The sequence below is a fragment of the Diabrotica undecimpunctata genome, chromosome 4 (genome assembly GCF_040954645.1).
Source record: "Diabrotica undecimpunctata isolate CICGRU chromosome 4, icDiaUnde3, whole genome shotgun sequence".
Taxonomy (NCBI): Eukaryota; Metazoa; Arthropoda; class Insecta; order Coleoptera; family Chrysomelidae; genus Diabrotica; species Diabrotica undecimpunctata.
In genome coordinates this window covers 4,380,434-4,397,091 of record NC_092806.1, presented here as the reverse complement: position 1 = coordinate 4,397,091, position 16,658 = coordinate 4,380,434, and the positions used below count along the sequence as shown (strand labels likewise).

General features: G+C 33.7%; 1 protein-coding gene across 4 annotated transcripts in view; it reads right to left on the bottom strand.

Annotated features, from left to right (window-relative positions):
• The window catches only part of Proc-R (Proctolin receptor), a 61,951-nt gene extending 45,691 nt beyond the window's left edge, over positions 1 to 16,260 (bottom strand). Inside the window, exons 1-2 of one of the 4 annotated variants that reach the window (XM_072528718.1) lie at positions 15,826 to 16,260; positions 577 to 761 (exon numbers count right to left, since the gene is read on the bottom strand). The gene's annotated coding sequence lies outside the window, so the exon portion shown is untranslated. Of the gene's footprint in view, positions 1 to 576; positions 762 to 4,416; positions 4,787 to 15,825 lie in introns of those variants that run through there. The other 3 variants (XM_072528715.1, XM_072528716.1, XM_072528717.1) reach the window with 3 other exon arrangements.
• Between the last annotated feature and the right edge of the window lie 398 nt (positions 16,261 to 16,658).

Here is a 16,658-nt window from a genome sequence, read left to right as displayed (position 1 = left end):
AGTGCCAAATTGATTGCTACAACGCACCAGGTTAAAATAATTCTAATATATAATAATTTACATTGTAAAGACAAACAATTTAATTTATTGTTTTTTATGTGAAACATATTGTAAAAAATCTTAGATGTTAATAAATAAAAAAAAAATTATAATGACTTTTTAAAAACGATTTCAAGATAGGAAATATTTAATATAAAGACAATATTTAACTTAAGCATGTCACAAGAAAACGGTTTCAGAACTTCTTTAGACTATGGATGTAATTCACTAAAATTTTGAAATATAAATTAGCGGTTCTCATCTTAAAATCTCCTTTTGCCGGAAAAACTATACCCGAGGAGGAGTAGCAATGTATCTAAAAGAGAGTACCTATGTTTACGAAACCTACATATCTGAAGAGTTGTCCATTAAAGTGTGTGGTCTAATTTTTACATTAGTAAAAATGTATAGCGAATATCTCGCGAATACTTTTAACGCCATTGATAACCATGATGATTTTTATAGATTACATAAACTTGGAAATTTGAATCTTTTATAAAAAATTTTGAAAAATATATTAAAAAACTTTTGACTTACCTAGAAATCGTAATACTTCGCGTCACCTTCTTCAAATCTTAAATGTAACATTCTTTATGATCTAAATATATTCTTTGAAAACCAAAGGGAAACTGCGAATCAATAACTTTTAGTCCAGATAATATTTTCATTGATTTTGACATGACATGCATTTTCAACGAGTGCCAATGAAAATATTGTTCAATCTGAAATACAGAAAAATGAGTTGATAATATATTCGATCCATTAAATTAGTATTAACCCAAAAATAATTGAACATAAAAAAGATAACCATTTTATCCAAAAAGGTAATTACTAATATTAAAAAGCTTTTACTAATAAGTTCCATTTTAAAAGTACTAAATAAAAACAGAATAAATATCCAATAACTCATTAAATTTGGAAATCCGTGAAAAGTTTACAAGATGTTACGTGTGGTCTGTACTTTTGTATGGATCTGAAACTTGGACTTTAAACGCCGATATCATGACTAGCAGAACCAGAAACGAAGAAGTTTTTTGAAGAGTGGGACATCAACGAACTCTATTAAATATTATTAAGAGGCGTAAACTAGAATATCTTGGACATATAATCAGAGGACCAAGATATGAGTTCCTTCGGCTAATTCTCAACGGTAAAATCGAAGGAAAGAAATGGATAGGACGGAAGAAACTCTCTTGGTTGAGGAATTTGCGGCAGTGGACAGGTTTGACAGCGGACCAATTGCTACACGTAGCGCAAGACCGAGATCAGTATAACAATATTATAAGCATGGTAGTCGCCGACGTTCCGTAGGGATATGGCACTCTAAGAAGAAGAAGAAATAAAAACAAAGACCTAAAATTGAGGGCAGTCTCTAATGAATATTACAAACATAAACCTAAACGAATGAGCTATATTATTATTAATGATCATACTACAATATGGGGCAAAAAAAGTATTCATGAGATCTTTGCTAATATATACTCTTGCAAGGCATGAAGCAACAACTTCACTTTTGAGTAGGTCAGGTTCCATCGCAAAATTGGCATCTTCCTGTTGTGATGGAACGTCTGTGCTCTCCTCTATCCTCAATCGTCCACAATATTCTTTCCACCTGTGTAAAATATCTTTTTTAGAAGTGAGTAGAGTTCCATTATGATCTTTGATAGCAAAGTGGTTTGGTGTAAAGGAACGTGCTATCTGCTTTATTTTTTTAAACATGTCTCTGGTCCAAGTTTTGGTTTTATGCCCTTCTATTTTCAAGAAAATCTTCAGACGTTAACACTATTATTTAACAAAATATATACCACTGTAATCTTCCCAGAAGACTGGCTTAGATCGACATTTATACCTATACCCAAGAAAAATAAAGCAATTAGATGCTCACAGTTCAGATTAATTAGCCTGATGAGCCATTTTCTGAAAATTTTACTCAAAATTGTACATCAACGAATATACAGAGAATGCGAAAAAAACCTGAGCGACAATCAATTTGTATTTCGTATGGGGCTTGGTACAAGGGAGGCATTATGTGGTCTCCAAATATTACTACAAAAATGCCGAGATCAGCAAAAAGACATCTTTCTCTGTTTTATGGACTACGAAAAAGCGTTTGATCGAGTAAAACACACAGAACTCATAGAAACCCTAACACAACATGGTATGGACGATAACACTGTGGCACTTATTAAAAAACTATATTGGGATCAAATGGCGTCGATCAAAATAGACAATCGTCTGACAGCAGAATTGCCAATAAAAAGAGGAGTTTGTCAGGGCTGTATACTTTCTCCACTGTTATTCAATATATATTCCGAAACGATCTTTCAAAATGCCCTCGAAAATATTGAAGAAGAAATAAAAATCAACGAAAAATACGTAAACAACTTAAGATACGCAGACGAAACCGTCATTATTGCGGACAGTGCTCAGGGTTTACAACGACTTTTGAATGTCATAACCAGAGAGGGAGATAGCTTGGGACTAAATATAAACACACATAAAACAAAAGTAATGGCGGTTACACGTGCACCAAATGTCGACATTAATATTTGTATCTATAACAAACATATAGAACCAGTACAAAGATTCCAGTATGGATAACAAACGACCTTGACCACGAGGTCGAAATACGTGCTCGTATAGAATATTCTAGGTCCGCATTTCAACGAATGAAAAAATTCCTAATAAACTCTACGTTATCGTTGGATATTCGATACCAATTTGTATTTATTATTTATACATATTTATTCCATATTGCTATACGGAGTGGAAACATGGACCCTCGGAATTACAAGTATAAGGCGTATAGAAGCCTTTGAGATGTGGGTTTTTCGAAGGATGCTGAAGATCTCTTGGACAGAGCACGTGAAGAAGAAAATAAGCACAGAAAAACGAGTTATCTAGGACATATTTACAGAGGAGAAAAATACAACTTCCTACGAATAATAATGGAAGGGAAAGTGGAAGGAAGAAGAGGTCCAGGAAGAAGAAAATGCTCCTGGTTGAAGAATGTAAGAGACTGGACAGGCGTGGACACACATTCGATACTAAGAACAGCTCAAGATAGAGAGCAATTTGCTGTAGATATAGCCAACCTTCAATAATCTTTTGCATCCTTTCCATCCCACGAGTGACAATTTATTGAAGAAACTGGTAGACAAGAAGTAAAACTAAATAAAAGGATAGAAAAAAAAAATAATCAAAACGAAGAAAATAACGAACCAAACTAAAACAAATGTTTTTAAGACTATATATAGACCAATTCTAACATATGGGTGTGAGTCCTGGGTAAGTAATTAACGGTAAAGTAAGACACAGGCGACAAAAATGAGATATTTACGAAGTACAGGGAGTAAATAGAAGAGATCTTTCAAAAATCAATGTTATAAGAGATTAATTAAACATAAAGTCGATGGCAGAGTATGTTGAAAAAGGCAGTTAAGTTGGAGAGTTGATATAAAAGTCCAGATAGAAGGAATAGAAATTAAACAGGTGAAAACTTTTGCATCCTTTCTATCCCAGGAGTGACAATTTATTGAAGAAACTGGTAGACAAGAAGTAAAACTAAATAAAAGGATAGAAAAGAACAATAATCAAAACGAAGGAAATAACGAAACAAACTAAAACAAATGTTTTTAAGACTATATATAGACCAATTCTAACATATGAGTGTGAGTCCTGGGTAAGTAATTAACAGCAAAGTAATACACAGGCGACAAAAATGAGATATTTACGAAGTACAGGGAGTAAATAGAAGAGATTTTGTAAAAATCAATGTTCTAAGAGATGAATTAAACATAAAGTCGATGGCAGAGTATGCTGAAAAAGGCAGTTAAGTTGGAGAGGTCATTTGCAGCGAGTAAAAAATGAAACACCATTCAAAATATATGGAAACCTAAAGCACAAGAAAAAAAGAAGAGAGAAAGACCTAGGAAAACTTGGAACGATGTAATAGCAAAACAGCTTGACAAAAAAGACGTTACATGGAGAGAAGAAAAGATTGTGGCACAAAATCTGGAAGAGATTCGTGCACAGTTGAATGACAGGAAATTAGAGAATTACATTCTCACCGAAGAAGTTTTGCAGGCAATAAAAGGCGCGAAGAACAACAAGGCACCCGGCGAAGACCTAATAACAGCCGAACATTTTAAACACCTAAGTGATAATGCTGTCAGGAAATTAACATCCCTCTACAACATTATATATGAACATGGCATAATACCGCATGACTGGCTAACATCCACATATATAGCTCTTCCTAAGAAACAAAAAGCAAGGAAATGTGAAGACCATCGAACTGTATCCCTAATGAGTCATGCCGCTAAGATTTTTATGCGAATAATTTATAACCGAATTCAAAATAAGTGTGAAGAATACCTGAGTCGTTTTCAATATGGCTTTAGAAAGGGTACAGGCACTAGAGAAGCAATTATGGGATTGAAACTGATGTCGCCGTGTGTGGACGACGAACAAATTTGGAGCTTCCTCGTATTAACCTTAACGTACGTCTTTATTGCTTTTGTAAGCAAGGGCTTCTTTGCAGCACGTCGACTTAGTAATGCTAGATCTTTCTGAAGCCGATGACGAATCGTTCTTGTTAAACCACTAACTTTCTCCTGTTGTGTGAGTTTCTTTCGACCCATATTTTTCACTTCAATGTAGAATTTAACGATCAAAAACTTTACTGGGTAAATAAAAAAAAGTTTAACACTGACTACTCGCACAAAGCTAACTGTGTACTACAAACACGTAGATGAAGAATAAACTACAGAAACTAAGCGATCAATAAACTACAGACAGCCGCCGTCGCAAGTACGTTATCTCCTCTCCCCTCAAATGCTAAACAAGCGCAGACAGAATGCATGCAATTTTTCTTCGAATTTAGTGATTTATTTGGCAATGTAAAGATTGCCAAATAAATGGCCACTCTATAAAATAGTTAACATTAACATTCAGGGTTGTGTTTCCAAATTTAATTTTTATTTGCATCGGTTTAGAACAATTGTTTTTGTATTAGATTAACAAACAAACAAAAATTGGCACCATCCCGGCATTACTAATGTTTCAAATCAACTGCTTGGCATACCATTCAATTGTATTCGAGTTTTATTTTTATAAAATTTGTAGCATTGTATTATATTTAATTTGTGTGAAAAATCTGTTTTCAATGTTAAAATTAATGAGTTGGTCACATGAATTCGAAAAACTTCCGGTTTTTAAAGTTAGAGAATTTATTTTGGAATTGCGTGTTTATTATTTTGACTGTTGTGACACATTATAAAAGACCAATATAACTTTCGATCAAACGACAGTTCTAAGAACAATTTGATTATTTGGAAAGCTGTAAATTGTTTCAGACTTAATTATTTTTTGGCAATTGTTTGGATTGTAATAAAATATGTGGATGTATAATTGGAAATTTCAACACTTGTCCTTAATAAAATAAATTTTAGTATATGGGCAATGTTATTACAGTGGGTGACCAAATTATTATTACACAAAATTCTGTTTTTTCTAATTTAACTAATTTTTTTGGCAGTTTGAGTCTTGTATTTATTTTTTATCTGCAATAGCATGTTATTAAGATTATAAAAACAAGTTTTTTAGGCAAAGCTCTATTATCTTTTTAAAAAATTCTATAAAAATTATTTTAATATTCAGAGATACCACATTTTGCTTTAACTGCAATTTCTAGACGTCAAGACTTGCCCTCTATGCAATATTTTGCATAATTTTTTAGGTGTATATTAAGATGAAAGAGAAACGAGAGGCCTACACGAAGTACAAAAACATCAAATACTCCAGAATCCCGAGACATTTATAGAAGAATACGAAATGAAAGAAAGCAGTTGGTAAGAAATGAACACTGGAAACAGTTTACAAAAAGGATGGAAAGCTACTTCTATGGTACACAAAAACAAACATGGAGATTCATAAGAAACCAACGGAAAGAAATGGCAGAATTGAAGGAATACAACATACCAGCAAACGAATGGGAAAGATACCTGACGGAACTTTTAAAGGAAAGGAAAATAATAATCAACACAATAAAGTACCTGAAATAGAAATCAGTTTTTAGGAAGTAGAGATAGGCATAAATTCATTCAAAAATAGAAAGTTACCAGGACACATGGAGAAACAGCATAACGATACCAATGTTCAAGAAAGGAGATAAAGAAGACCCCAATCATTATAGAGGTATAAATCTACTGAACATCGCACTTAAGCTTAACACAAAAGTCCTAATCAACAAAATCAATAAACTAACAACTTTATCAGATCAACAACAAGGATTCAGATCCAGAAGATCCTGCGTAGACGCCGTATTTGAACTAAGACAAATCAGAGAAAAGGCCATCGAGTACAATAAACCAGCATATCTATGGTTTGTAGACCTGAGAAGGGCTTTCGATTGCATCCAAGTCGAAGACGTCTTACACCTACTGTATAAAAGAAACATACCAATCAATGTTACACAAACCATCGAAAACATCTACTTCCAGATAGGGTGACTCGTTATGCCCACTTCTCTTTAATATAATAATAGACGAAATATTACAAGCAGTACGTAAAGGTCATGGTTACAGAATGGGGAACAAAGAGATTCAAATATTATGTTAAGCAGACGACGCCGCATTAATCGCCGAGACAGAAGACGAGCTCCAAAGATGTGTGTTAAACATCTTTTTCAGAACAGTCAAGAAATACAATATAATAATATCAGCAGAAAAAACTAAATGTATGACAACATCTAAATACCTACTACGATGTAAAATCGAAATTGATGGAAAAATAATAAAGCAGGAAGCAAAGTTTAGAAATCTGAGAATAGATATAACTGGTTAAGGAGATGTTGAAGAAGAAGTACGACATCAAAGCTTAAAAGCAAGTAAAGCGGGGGGATCTCTTAATGACACAATCTTGAAGAACAAACAAACAAAGCAGCAATTAGACCTACATTAACATAAACGGCGGAGACAAGACCTGACACATCTAAAACGAGACCACTACTAGAAACAACAGAGATGAAAATACTTCGACGAATATCAGGGAAAAGTTTGTTAGATAGGGAGAGAAGCGAAAACATGAGAGGAGCATGCAATATAGAAGACATAAATGGATGGGTGACAAAACGGAAACAGGAGTGGAACGAACACATTAGTAGAATGGCAGAGGATAGGATAGTACGAATAGCACGAGATATGTCACCAAATGGACGAAGAAGTATTGGCAGACCAAGAACAAGATGGTGCGATAATTTAAACAATTTAGGAGTTTAATATCGAAGAAGAAACAGACTTTAAAGCCTACATACAAGAAGGAAGAAGAAGAAGAGGATATTAAGATGCATTCTCAAATGAGAGCTTAAATTAACTTACGCTTGGTGGTGATCACTTAATTGGTAATACAAGTTTTTGTCGTACTTTTCTGTTCTGTTCTTCGTTTTTCCTTTGATTTTTTTGTCTTTACTTAATTTTTTTTTCTCAGTCTGGTTAGGGTAACATTACTTTTAAGCACAATGCTCTCTTTCTCCTTATATATGTTTATTAGCAAAAAAATCTTTTTTTAACGGCTTATAGTCCAATCTTCACAGATTTAACCTCTAAAAATTATACGAACAAGCTGAATTTTGCTGAGAAGTTGAATTTTGTAACCCTCAAAAAGATACAAGAAAGCTTATTACTGCTACCGGCTTCCTCCTAAAACGCCCCTTCGTAGGGGAGAAACAAAAAAAATCGATTTACCATTTACCGAGAATCTGTACGCTGTACAAAAAACTGTTTCAAATAAAAAGTGTACTGAGACCATTTTGAACAAAAATGATTAAGTATTAACAGTTTTAAACGTTTTAGACCGTTTGTATGAAAGTTTAAATTCAGCATTTTTTTAGGCATATTTCAAATGATTCACATTTGTTACCAAAACTCAAAACCGAAATTTCATACCATAGACTTTGCAAAATGCATAAACGTCAATTTATTCCGAATTACAAATTTTTTGAATAATATTTATTTAACTGAGAAAAATATCAAGCTTCTGTTTCTAAGTCTTCACGGTTAAGTTTGCAAGAAGGAAACGGACAAGATACTTTTAATGAAGTAGATACACATTATGACTTATTCCCATTAACATAGTATCTACTTTAAAATTCCATAAGAAAATAGTTGCTTATATATAATACTTTTAATGAAGATTTATGCCGTACATTATTCTCTTCAAATATACCGCTTTCAAAATGATTCAATGGAAACAAATTCTTTTTTAAAAAAATGTTGCAAATTGAGTGTTCCAAGTGAAAAGACTCCAAAGAGAAACTATGTCAATTTGTTGTACTCGTCAGTAATATGCAGATAATATAAAAACTGATATTAGTGACAATTACTTCTACGTGAGTGTTGACAAAACCACTGATTCTTCAGGAAGATATCTCATCTTCAGATCGCTCATTTAATGATTGATGTACTAAGCGATTTAATTTTCTACAAGCAATTAGAAAAACCAACTCTGCAACAATATCATGTATATACATGAAATTTTGATATGAATACATATCAAAATTTTTTCTTCCTGTAGCTGTTCCTAGCCATAAATGATTGCTTTTTTATCGGATTCTGAACCATATATGTGTGAAAGGCCTTTACGAAATTGACCGTAAGTCACACAAGTGGTGGCATCGAATATTCTTTTAGTTTGTGGATGTCCGCCTTACTAATGCCCATATTTTGTATGTTAAGGCGCTGTAAGGCGATTGTAAAGCAACACAATGAGAAGAGTGCTATGTACAAGGGATTTAAACTAAGAGTTAGGTTGGCGAGGTGCTATGTTTTTTCGACTTTGTTTTATGGAATCCAATCTTGGACCTTGAATGCGACATCAATAAAAAAAGTAGAATCATTCGAGCTGTGGGTGTATAGAAGAATTCTGAAAATATCGTGAACAGAACACGTCACAAACAAAGAGGTTTTAAGAAGGATAAATAAAGAAATAGAAATTTTAAGAAAATTGGAATATCTCGGACATATTACACTTGGAGAGAAATACACCTTGCTCCAACTGATAATGCAGAAAAAGATCCAAGTAAAGAGAAGCATAGGGAGGCGTAGAATGTCATGGCTGCGCAACCTGAGGCAGTGGTACGGATGTACATCAAATGAACTTTTCAGAGCAGCCGTCCCAAAAGTCCGAATAGCTATGATGATTCAGAACTTCATTCATCTCCGCACCTTCGCCGCGGAGATGGCACTTGAAGAAGAAGAAGATGGAAGTAAGTTTACTAACAAGCTTTAAACATCAACCACTTGCTAACTTGTAAACATCAATATAAAATAGGAACTTGATTAGTATTGCCTTGAATAAAATTTAATTGGAAACAAACATTTCTTTTTCATATAATTCCTTGCTATTCGTCTTTATCACTACCAACTATCAAGACTTAAAATATTTTTATTACTTTGTATACATATACATATTATAGTTGCATCACATTATTTCAAGTACAGTGTTGATCCGCTTCCAAAAACTCTAAATTTAATTATTAATTGCAAAGGTTATCAATAATCGTTAAGTGTGTACGATAAATAATAAATCTGTGTATTTACATCAAACATTTATTATATACATTTTGTTGAGCTTCTATTAGGTAGCTTATCTTTTCAAATAACCTAATGTGAAGCTTACATTAAGATTTGTTTAATATTTAAAATATCTCAAAAAGTTTGCGATTTATGGTTTAATATAATTTACTCAGTAGTCCATTGAAAAGTTACATTGAAATTACATTTTTGGGAGGACGCGATGTTATTTTTTTGCCTGTGGAGGTGGTTAGCATAAGCTTAAGTTCAAGTTTGTGGGGTCTCAACCCTTATTCTCCCAGCTGCCAGCTTGGAAAAAGGGGTGGAAAGAGATTTTGCGCTGCATCTTGTAAATTAGCAACTCTACAGAAAATTGTATAAATCATTATTTGTAGCAAATTAAATTTTCTACCACTTTATTTCTATTAGTTTTTATAGTAAAATTAAAAGTTAAAAAGTTATAAACCAAAATAACTAAAGTTTTTGAACGAATTTTTTTTTTGGCCTATCTTGATTGGGTAAGTACAAATATATAGTAATTACTGAATATATTTGTACTAACTGTCCTATTTAGATTTAGTTAGTATTTTATTAATATGGAAGAATTAATATAGCAGTAATAATAAAAATGACAACTGTACATTTTTGTTACAAAATGATTTGTTTTATAGATTCCATTTACGAGGAAAGTAATGGACAGAATCATGAAGATGCAAATGATGATATGACAGAATCATGAAGATCCAAATTTAATGAATTTATAAGTACTGTTCAACTTTTAAAACCTCACATTATTCTCCTAACAGAAACGTGGCTTAATTCTTCTATCCCGGATGCTATTGTAAACATTGATAATTTTACTATATTTCGTAGAGATAGAGCTACTCGTCCAGGGGGAGGAATATTCATCTATTTAGCAAAGGAAATTACCAATACTTTTTCCATCAGTAATAAAACAGTAGACGTACCCGGCATAGAAATTATCCACTTACTTATTACTAATAACCTTTCATATTTAATATAGGTTGCATATACCGACCTCCGGATACAGTACTTACTCAGGACAATATGCTTATTAACAAACTTGATAAATTCTCATCCCTTGAAAATCTCATTTTTGTTGGAGATTTAAATTTCCCAAAGATAAGCTGGCCCTCCAAAACTGATACTATCAATTCCCAAAATTTGTTTAAAAACTTTATCATGAACTCAAATTTATTACAACTGATAACTGAACCTACAAGGTTTAGAGCCAAAGCCAAAGCTTTCGACCGTATTCCAAAACGTCGATTACTAGCTACATTGGATTACTATGGTATCCTCGGAAAGTTAAAATTTAGATTGAAGGTTTTCTATCCGACAGATACTTTAGGGTTCGTATTCGGGAGGACCATTCACTAGATAAGCCAGTCCCACAAGGTTCAGTACTCGAACAGCTACTTTTTTGTGTCTACACCAGTGATCTTCCGCTCATTCGCTCATTGTATCCAGTAAGGTTTCCATTTACGCTGATGACACGAAATTATATGTGAATCCAACTATTAACCAACATGTTCTTCAACAAAATCTTGACACAACATTAAAATGGTCCTCAAAATGGTTACTTTCGCTTAACATAGAAAAATGCGTCGTTTTACATATCGGCAAAAATAGCCCATCACTGCCGTACTTTATTAATGGACATCCCTTAAACTCTGTAATCTCCCACAACGATCTCGGAGTGATAATTAATAGTGACTTAAATTGGTCTGATAACATAGTGTCGGTGTGTAAACGTACCAACTCGAAACTGTTTTTGATCAGTAAATGTTTTACATGTATACCTCTACATCTGTTAGTAAACTTTACTCAATATAGGTTAGACCTATTTTTGAACTTGCCAGACCAGTGTGGAATCCAGATCTCAGTCGCGATAAAATCCTACTTGAAAATGTTCAGTGTAAAGCCACAAGACTGGCATACGTAAAGCAGCGACGTCTTCGAGGTGACCTAATTATGTCCTTCCGTATTTTAAAACATAATTTTGGGAACCTAAACACCATATTCACTTTGAATCAAGACGAAAGATTAAAAGGCCATCGATACAATCTTCTGGAGGCATCTTCTGGAGATGTTACTGCTTTCAGAAGATGCCAACCTCTAGGGTTGGCGAAACGCCGAGAACTAATCTCAGAAGACAACGGCCTAACAGCCCGAACAAACAGTTTAACAAGTTAGACGATGGCCGTGAAAGCCTAACGCATTTTATCAAGAAATTTTCTGTCTATATCTTCGATCACAATTGACGTTATTATTTCTTTATCGCGGTTTTTTAATGATTTGTGACTGATGCAATGGCCAAATTTATTCAACATTATTAAAGAATAACATGTAAAGACATTATAATGAATTATGTCATTACTAACTTTCCTTTTTAAATAGCAAATAAACAAATAAAAAAATGTAAGGTGTTAAGTATAGATTGTTTGTATAAGTCAACCTTAGATTTAAGCTGCCAATTTAAATATTATCATTGGTATAAAAGTATTTTTATTGAGATGCAACCATAGAATTAACACAGCTATAAATTGATAAAGATAGTAATAAAATGGTAAAAATAGAAATGAAGTATGATGACATATGGTAAAGCTATTGTTTTATTTGGTGCGATAATTTAAAAAGGATTTTGACACCCCCATTTTTTTAAATAATGGAAATGAGGAAACGCTTTTAAACAAAAATAAGGAAGACACTTTACGAGAGGTAGATGATAAGGAAGAACAAATGGACACAGTCGAAATATCAATAAAATAAAAAGTAGAGAATGCAATAAAATTTTACAAACATCTAATGAAAAATAAGAAATCTGAAGATAGGACAGAGGTATTGTAATGCGTACGCATTCCTACTACCTTCCACCACCATTAATAAGTGCTGGAGATGGAAGATCGGCAACAGTATAAAACAACGGCCGCCGCCAGATGAAATTGAGTTCCGCCAGAGTACCGATCTGGTGGAAAATCCACTAGGCTTTTGGGTATTGACCAAAGCACAACCGTCCTGAGAGTTCTATCAGAGTATTGATCTCGGAGTAACTCCCTAGGGTATTGACCGAAGGATGAACAGATGAACCCCGGTCATCATGAACCCTGGGCCGATGGCTCATGGTACACGAGGTTGCAACATTTTATGTTTTATTTATTATCATTATTATTTTAAGTTGAATCTGAAATTAAACATATCTACAAGTAAAAAAGGAGTAGAAAGGAAGGCAGTGGATGAACAGTCATTGAAACAAGCCCTCAAGGCCGTAGATGCCGATAATCCTGAGAAAAGAATGACTTATTGAAAGCAGCAAAGGTGTTTAATATTGGTAGGTATACGTTAACCAGGCACTCAAAGAATTTTAAAAACAATATTGACTACCCCTATTCGACAAATTATGCTGTAAAGCAAGTATTTACTAAGGAAGAAGAGTTAAGCATTGTTGCTTGTATAAAAAATATTGCAAAATGCAGTATGTATTAATCAAAAAAGGCTTTTAGCTTTAAAATATGCAAAAGCTAATGAGAAGAAAATACCCGACACTTGGAATGAGGAAGAGATTGTAGGAAAAGAATGGATGAGAGGTTGCATAAAAAGGCACGCACAAGTTTACACAGAAAATATAGTCCAATTCCACCAGACAAAATTTGAAATCTTGATAAAACAGGCTTGAGCCCAGTTCAATAACAATCCAGAATATTTGCGCCTAAGGGTGTTAAACAAATATGTAGTGGTACATCAGCAGAACGAGGATGGTTAGTAACGGTTATAGCTGCGGTAAATCCAGTTGGTAAATCAGTAATGGTTCATTTTAAAGAAAAAATGGTGTTTGGTGGACCGGTAGGATGCATTGGCACAGCAAATCAATCGGGTTGGTCCAACGAAGAGTCCTTCATGAAGTTTTTGGACCATTTTCTGAATGCCGCCAAAAGCTCAAAAGACGAGAGTTTACTAGGTATTAATATTTAATAACCATGAGATAAATCTCTCCCCAACGGTTCTTGACAAAGCATCTGATCGAGGTATTGTCATTATGACTTTCCCTCCTCATACACCACACAGGCTACAATCCTTGAACATATGAGTATATGATCCGTTCAAAACATATTACAATCAAGCTGTTGATTGATGTTTACAGTGCAGCTAACGTTTTAGTTCACTCCGAACATCTTATCTGGCTTCCGTAATTATTATTTATGTTCGTACGTGACTGATAGGTCTTCAGACGCTTCTAGTCCGGGACTAGTTCCTTAGACACTGGTCCGTCAACTTCTTCAGATGATATGCATTTGACTTCTTGACAACCTCTGCCTTCAACTTCCCCAACTCCGTTACCTTTAAAGTCTTCGTAGCTTGCGTGATTTTTTTCAGTTTCTGAAATATCAACAGTTCTTGAAACTGCTACGTCCTCATTTTACACCCTTTTACAACACCAACGCAACGGATATCAAGAAAAAAAAATGAAAACATGTTAAAGTCCCAAAGAAGTACAACCTTATCTAAAGGCCGAGGAGCATAAGAGGAAAAGGCAGGGTAGAATACCGGGAAGAACCATGATTGCCACTAAAACACCAGAGAAGATTTCAATCAAAGAACAAAAATCAAGAAAAGAAAAATCCAAGAAGGAATTTAAAAAGTAAAACGAAATCTACAGACATGTTTGAATTACTCTACTGGGGAAAGAGAGCATAGATAGAAAAAACAAAACCAAAAAAGTAACAACGGTTTCAAGAAGCGTCATGTGACTTATTTGATTCTGAAGAATCGTTGGTATCAACGGATAATGATCACAGTGTTGGTGAAGAAGAAGATATGTTCTTCCAAATTTACTGACAAGAGTGGGGAACAGTTGTGCATGTGCACTTGTTGTGGTCGCTGGGTACATTTCTATTTATGTTAATAACAGTTTGTAATCAAAACACGCATTTATAAGTAATCTTTGTTTTGTACTTGGCTCAAGGTACAAGATGCCTACAGACCATTTGACATAGAATTTATGTTGCATTATTTGAAGAGGTTTTTGATTCCTTACATCAAAATACATTCCTTACATCCTTAATTCAAATTATAGTTAAAGCCATTCAATGTTTTGAAATTGAATTAGAACTACGAATTAAAAAATTAAAGGCAAAAAGTGGTACAAGTGCAACAGACTCTCCTATTGACAATATAATAGGATCCTAACCAAGAGGCTTTTTGAAAAACAGATCTACCATTAATCACATATCATCCATCAGACAAACATTAGAAAAAACGATTGATTACTGACTGCCAATACCTACATATTCGTACATTTTAAGGTAGCGTGCGATACTATTGACAGACCCCAGTTATATTCGGCTATGATCAAATTTGGTATACCAAAATCATTAATAGAATTAACTAAAATGACAATGAGGAAAGTTGAATGTAAAGTTTATGTGCAGGACAATTTAAGGGAGATTAGAGTAAGGGAATGGAGAAGACAGATACTCGCCAGAGAAAGATGGAAGACAGTTTTGAGGCAGGCCAGGGCCACGAAGGGCTGTAGCGCCAACTGATGATGATGATGATGGCATAAAAGAAGCGGAAGCCCGAGAAAAAGATGGATAGGTGATAAGGAAGTCGACGTAAAACCTACGAAGGTTATAGATTGGAACGCTCAATCAGGGACCGAAAAATGGAAGCAAATCACCACTGCCGTGAAAACACATAGCAGATTATACAAAGGGGAACAAACTACGTCTAAGAAAGTAGGATTATTATACGTCCAGGTGTGAGCCATAATCCCATGGGATTGCAAAGCTATGATGATAATGATTATACAAACTATACAACTATTATTAGTAAAAACGTATAGAAAAATATTGACTTAAATTTGGGAAAATACTGGGAAAACAGCAGCACAACGTTGTTGAGAAAACCGGTCCATAATATCCACATAGCCATGAGGATTTTATAGAAAATATAACTTGAATAAGAAATTGTTTATATGTATGTTATGCAGTTAGATCTATAATCAATTATTAACTGATATATAATTAATAAAGTAACTGTTATGGTATTGTTCGTAAAAAGAAAATTTCATTCCCTAAAGCTTATTTAAAATGCAGCGCTTTTGATCGAATTGTTTTTATTTCTACTATTTACTAAACAAACTAAATATCGTACGAAAACTTGCTAAAACAAAACATACATATAGTATACTCACTCATTTTTAACTGAACAAACGTTTTTAACAGAATCTTGCACCACCTACGCTCATAAAACCCACCACTTTTAAAACTTTCCCCCCGTTTCACTGAAAAAAACAATAGAATGAACTTGGAAACACAGACCGTCGTTGAAAGAAGCGTGTTTGGGAACTAAACTTGAGCGATATCAAACATTTAGAAGTTGAGACAGTGGAGATATTTTAAAATTAGACTTAACTCCGAAAATGATTTGCGCGAGGAAGCATGTTGTAATGGGGAATTAGACGACAAACCGACAATCACGATGCACAAAACATTTGTTTTAGGCGCACTATTATATAAGTCAAAACCTGCGTGCCTGGAATCTTTATTTACTTATTAAGCTTTATCAGGAACATATTTATATCGCATTTAATTTGTTGTGCTAAACGATGTATTGATTTTGGTCGTCCGATTTGCATTTCGTTCATATCTTGCTATTATTGAGTTTATAACAGCCCACACTGGCGTCAATTATGTGGTTTTATTGGTTAAGTGTATTATGCGCTGCAGATAAATTGAACAGAGACGTTTAATAATAATAATAATAATAAAAATGAAGATGCCTCATCCATTTTTTTTATTCTTCTGCAAATGTTTTAATCTTTAGTAGTTTTTGAGTGAAAAGATACACATAGCAAGCAATACAAGAAAGTTGAAAACAGAAAATTGCTAGGAACCGACGGTGTAAATATTAAGTATATTAAGACTATACTTATACCAGAGGAATGGACAAAAGCATAACAACACATACAATAGGGGAGACTGGTACACAAGAACACATTTTTTAGGAAATATACTCTAACAAGGA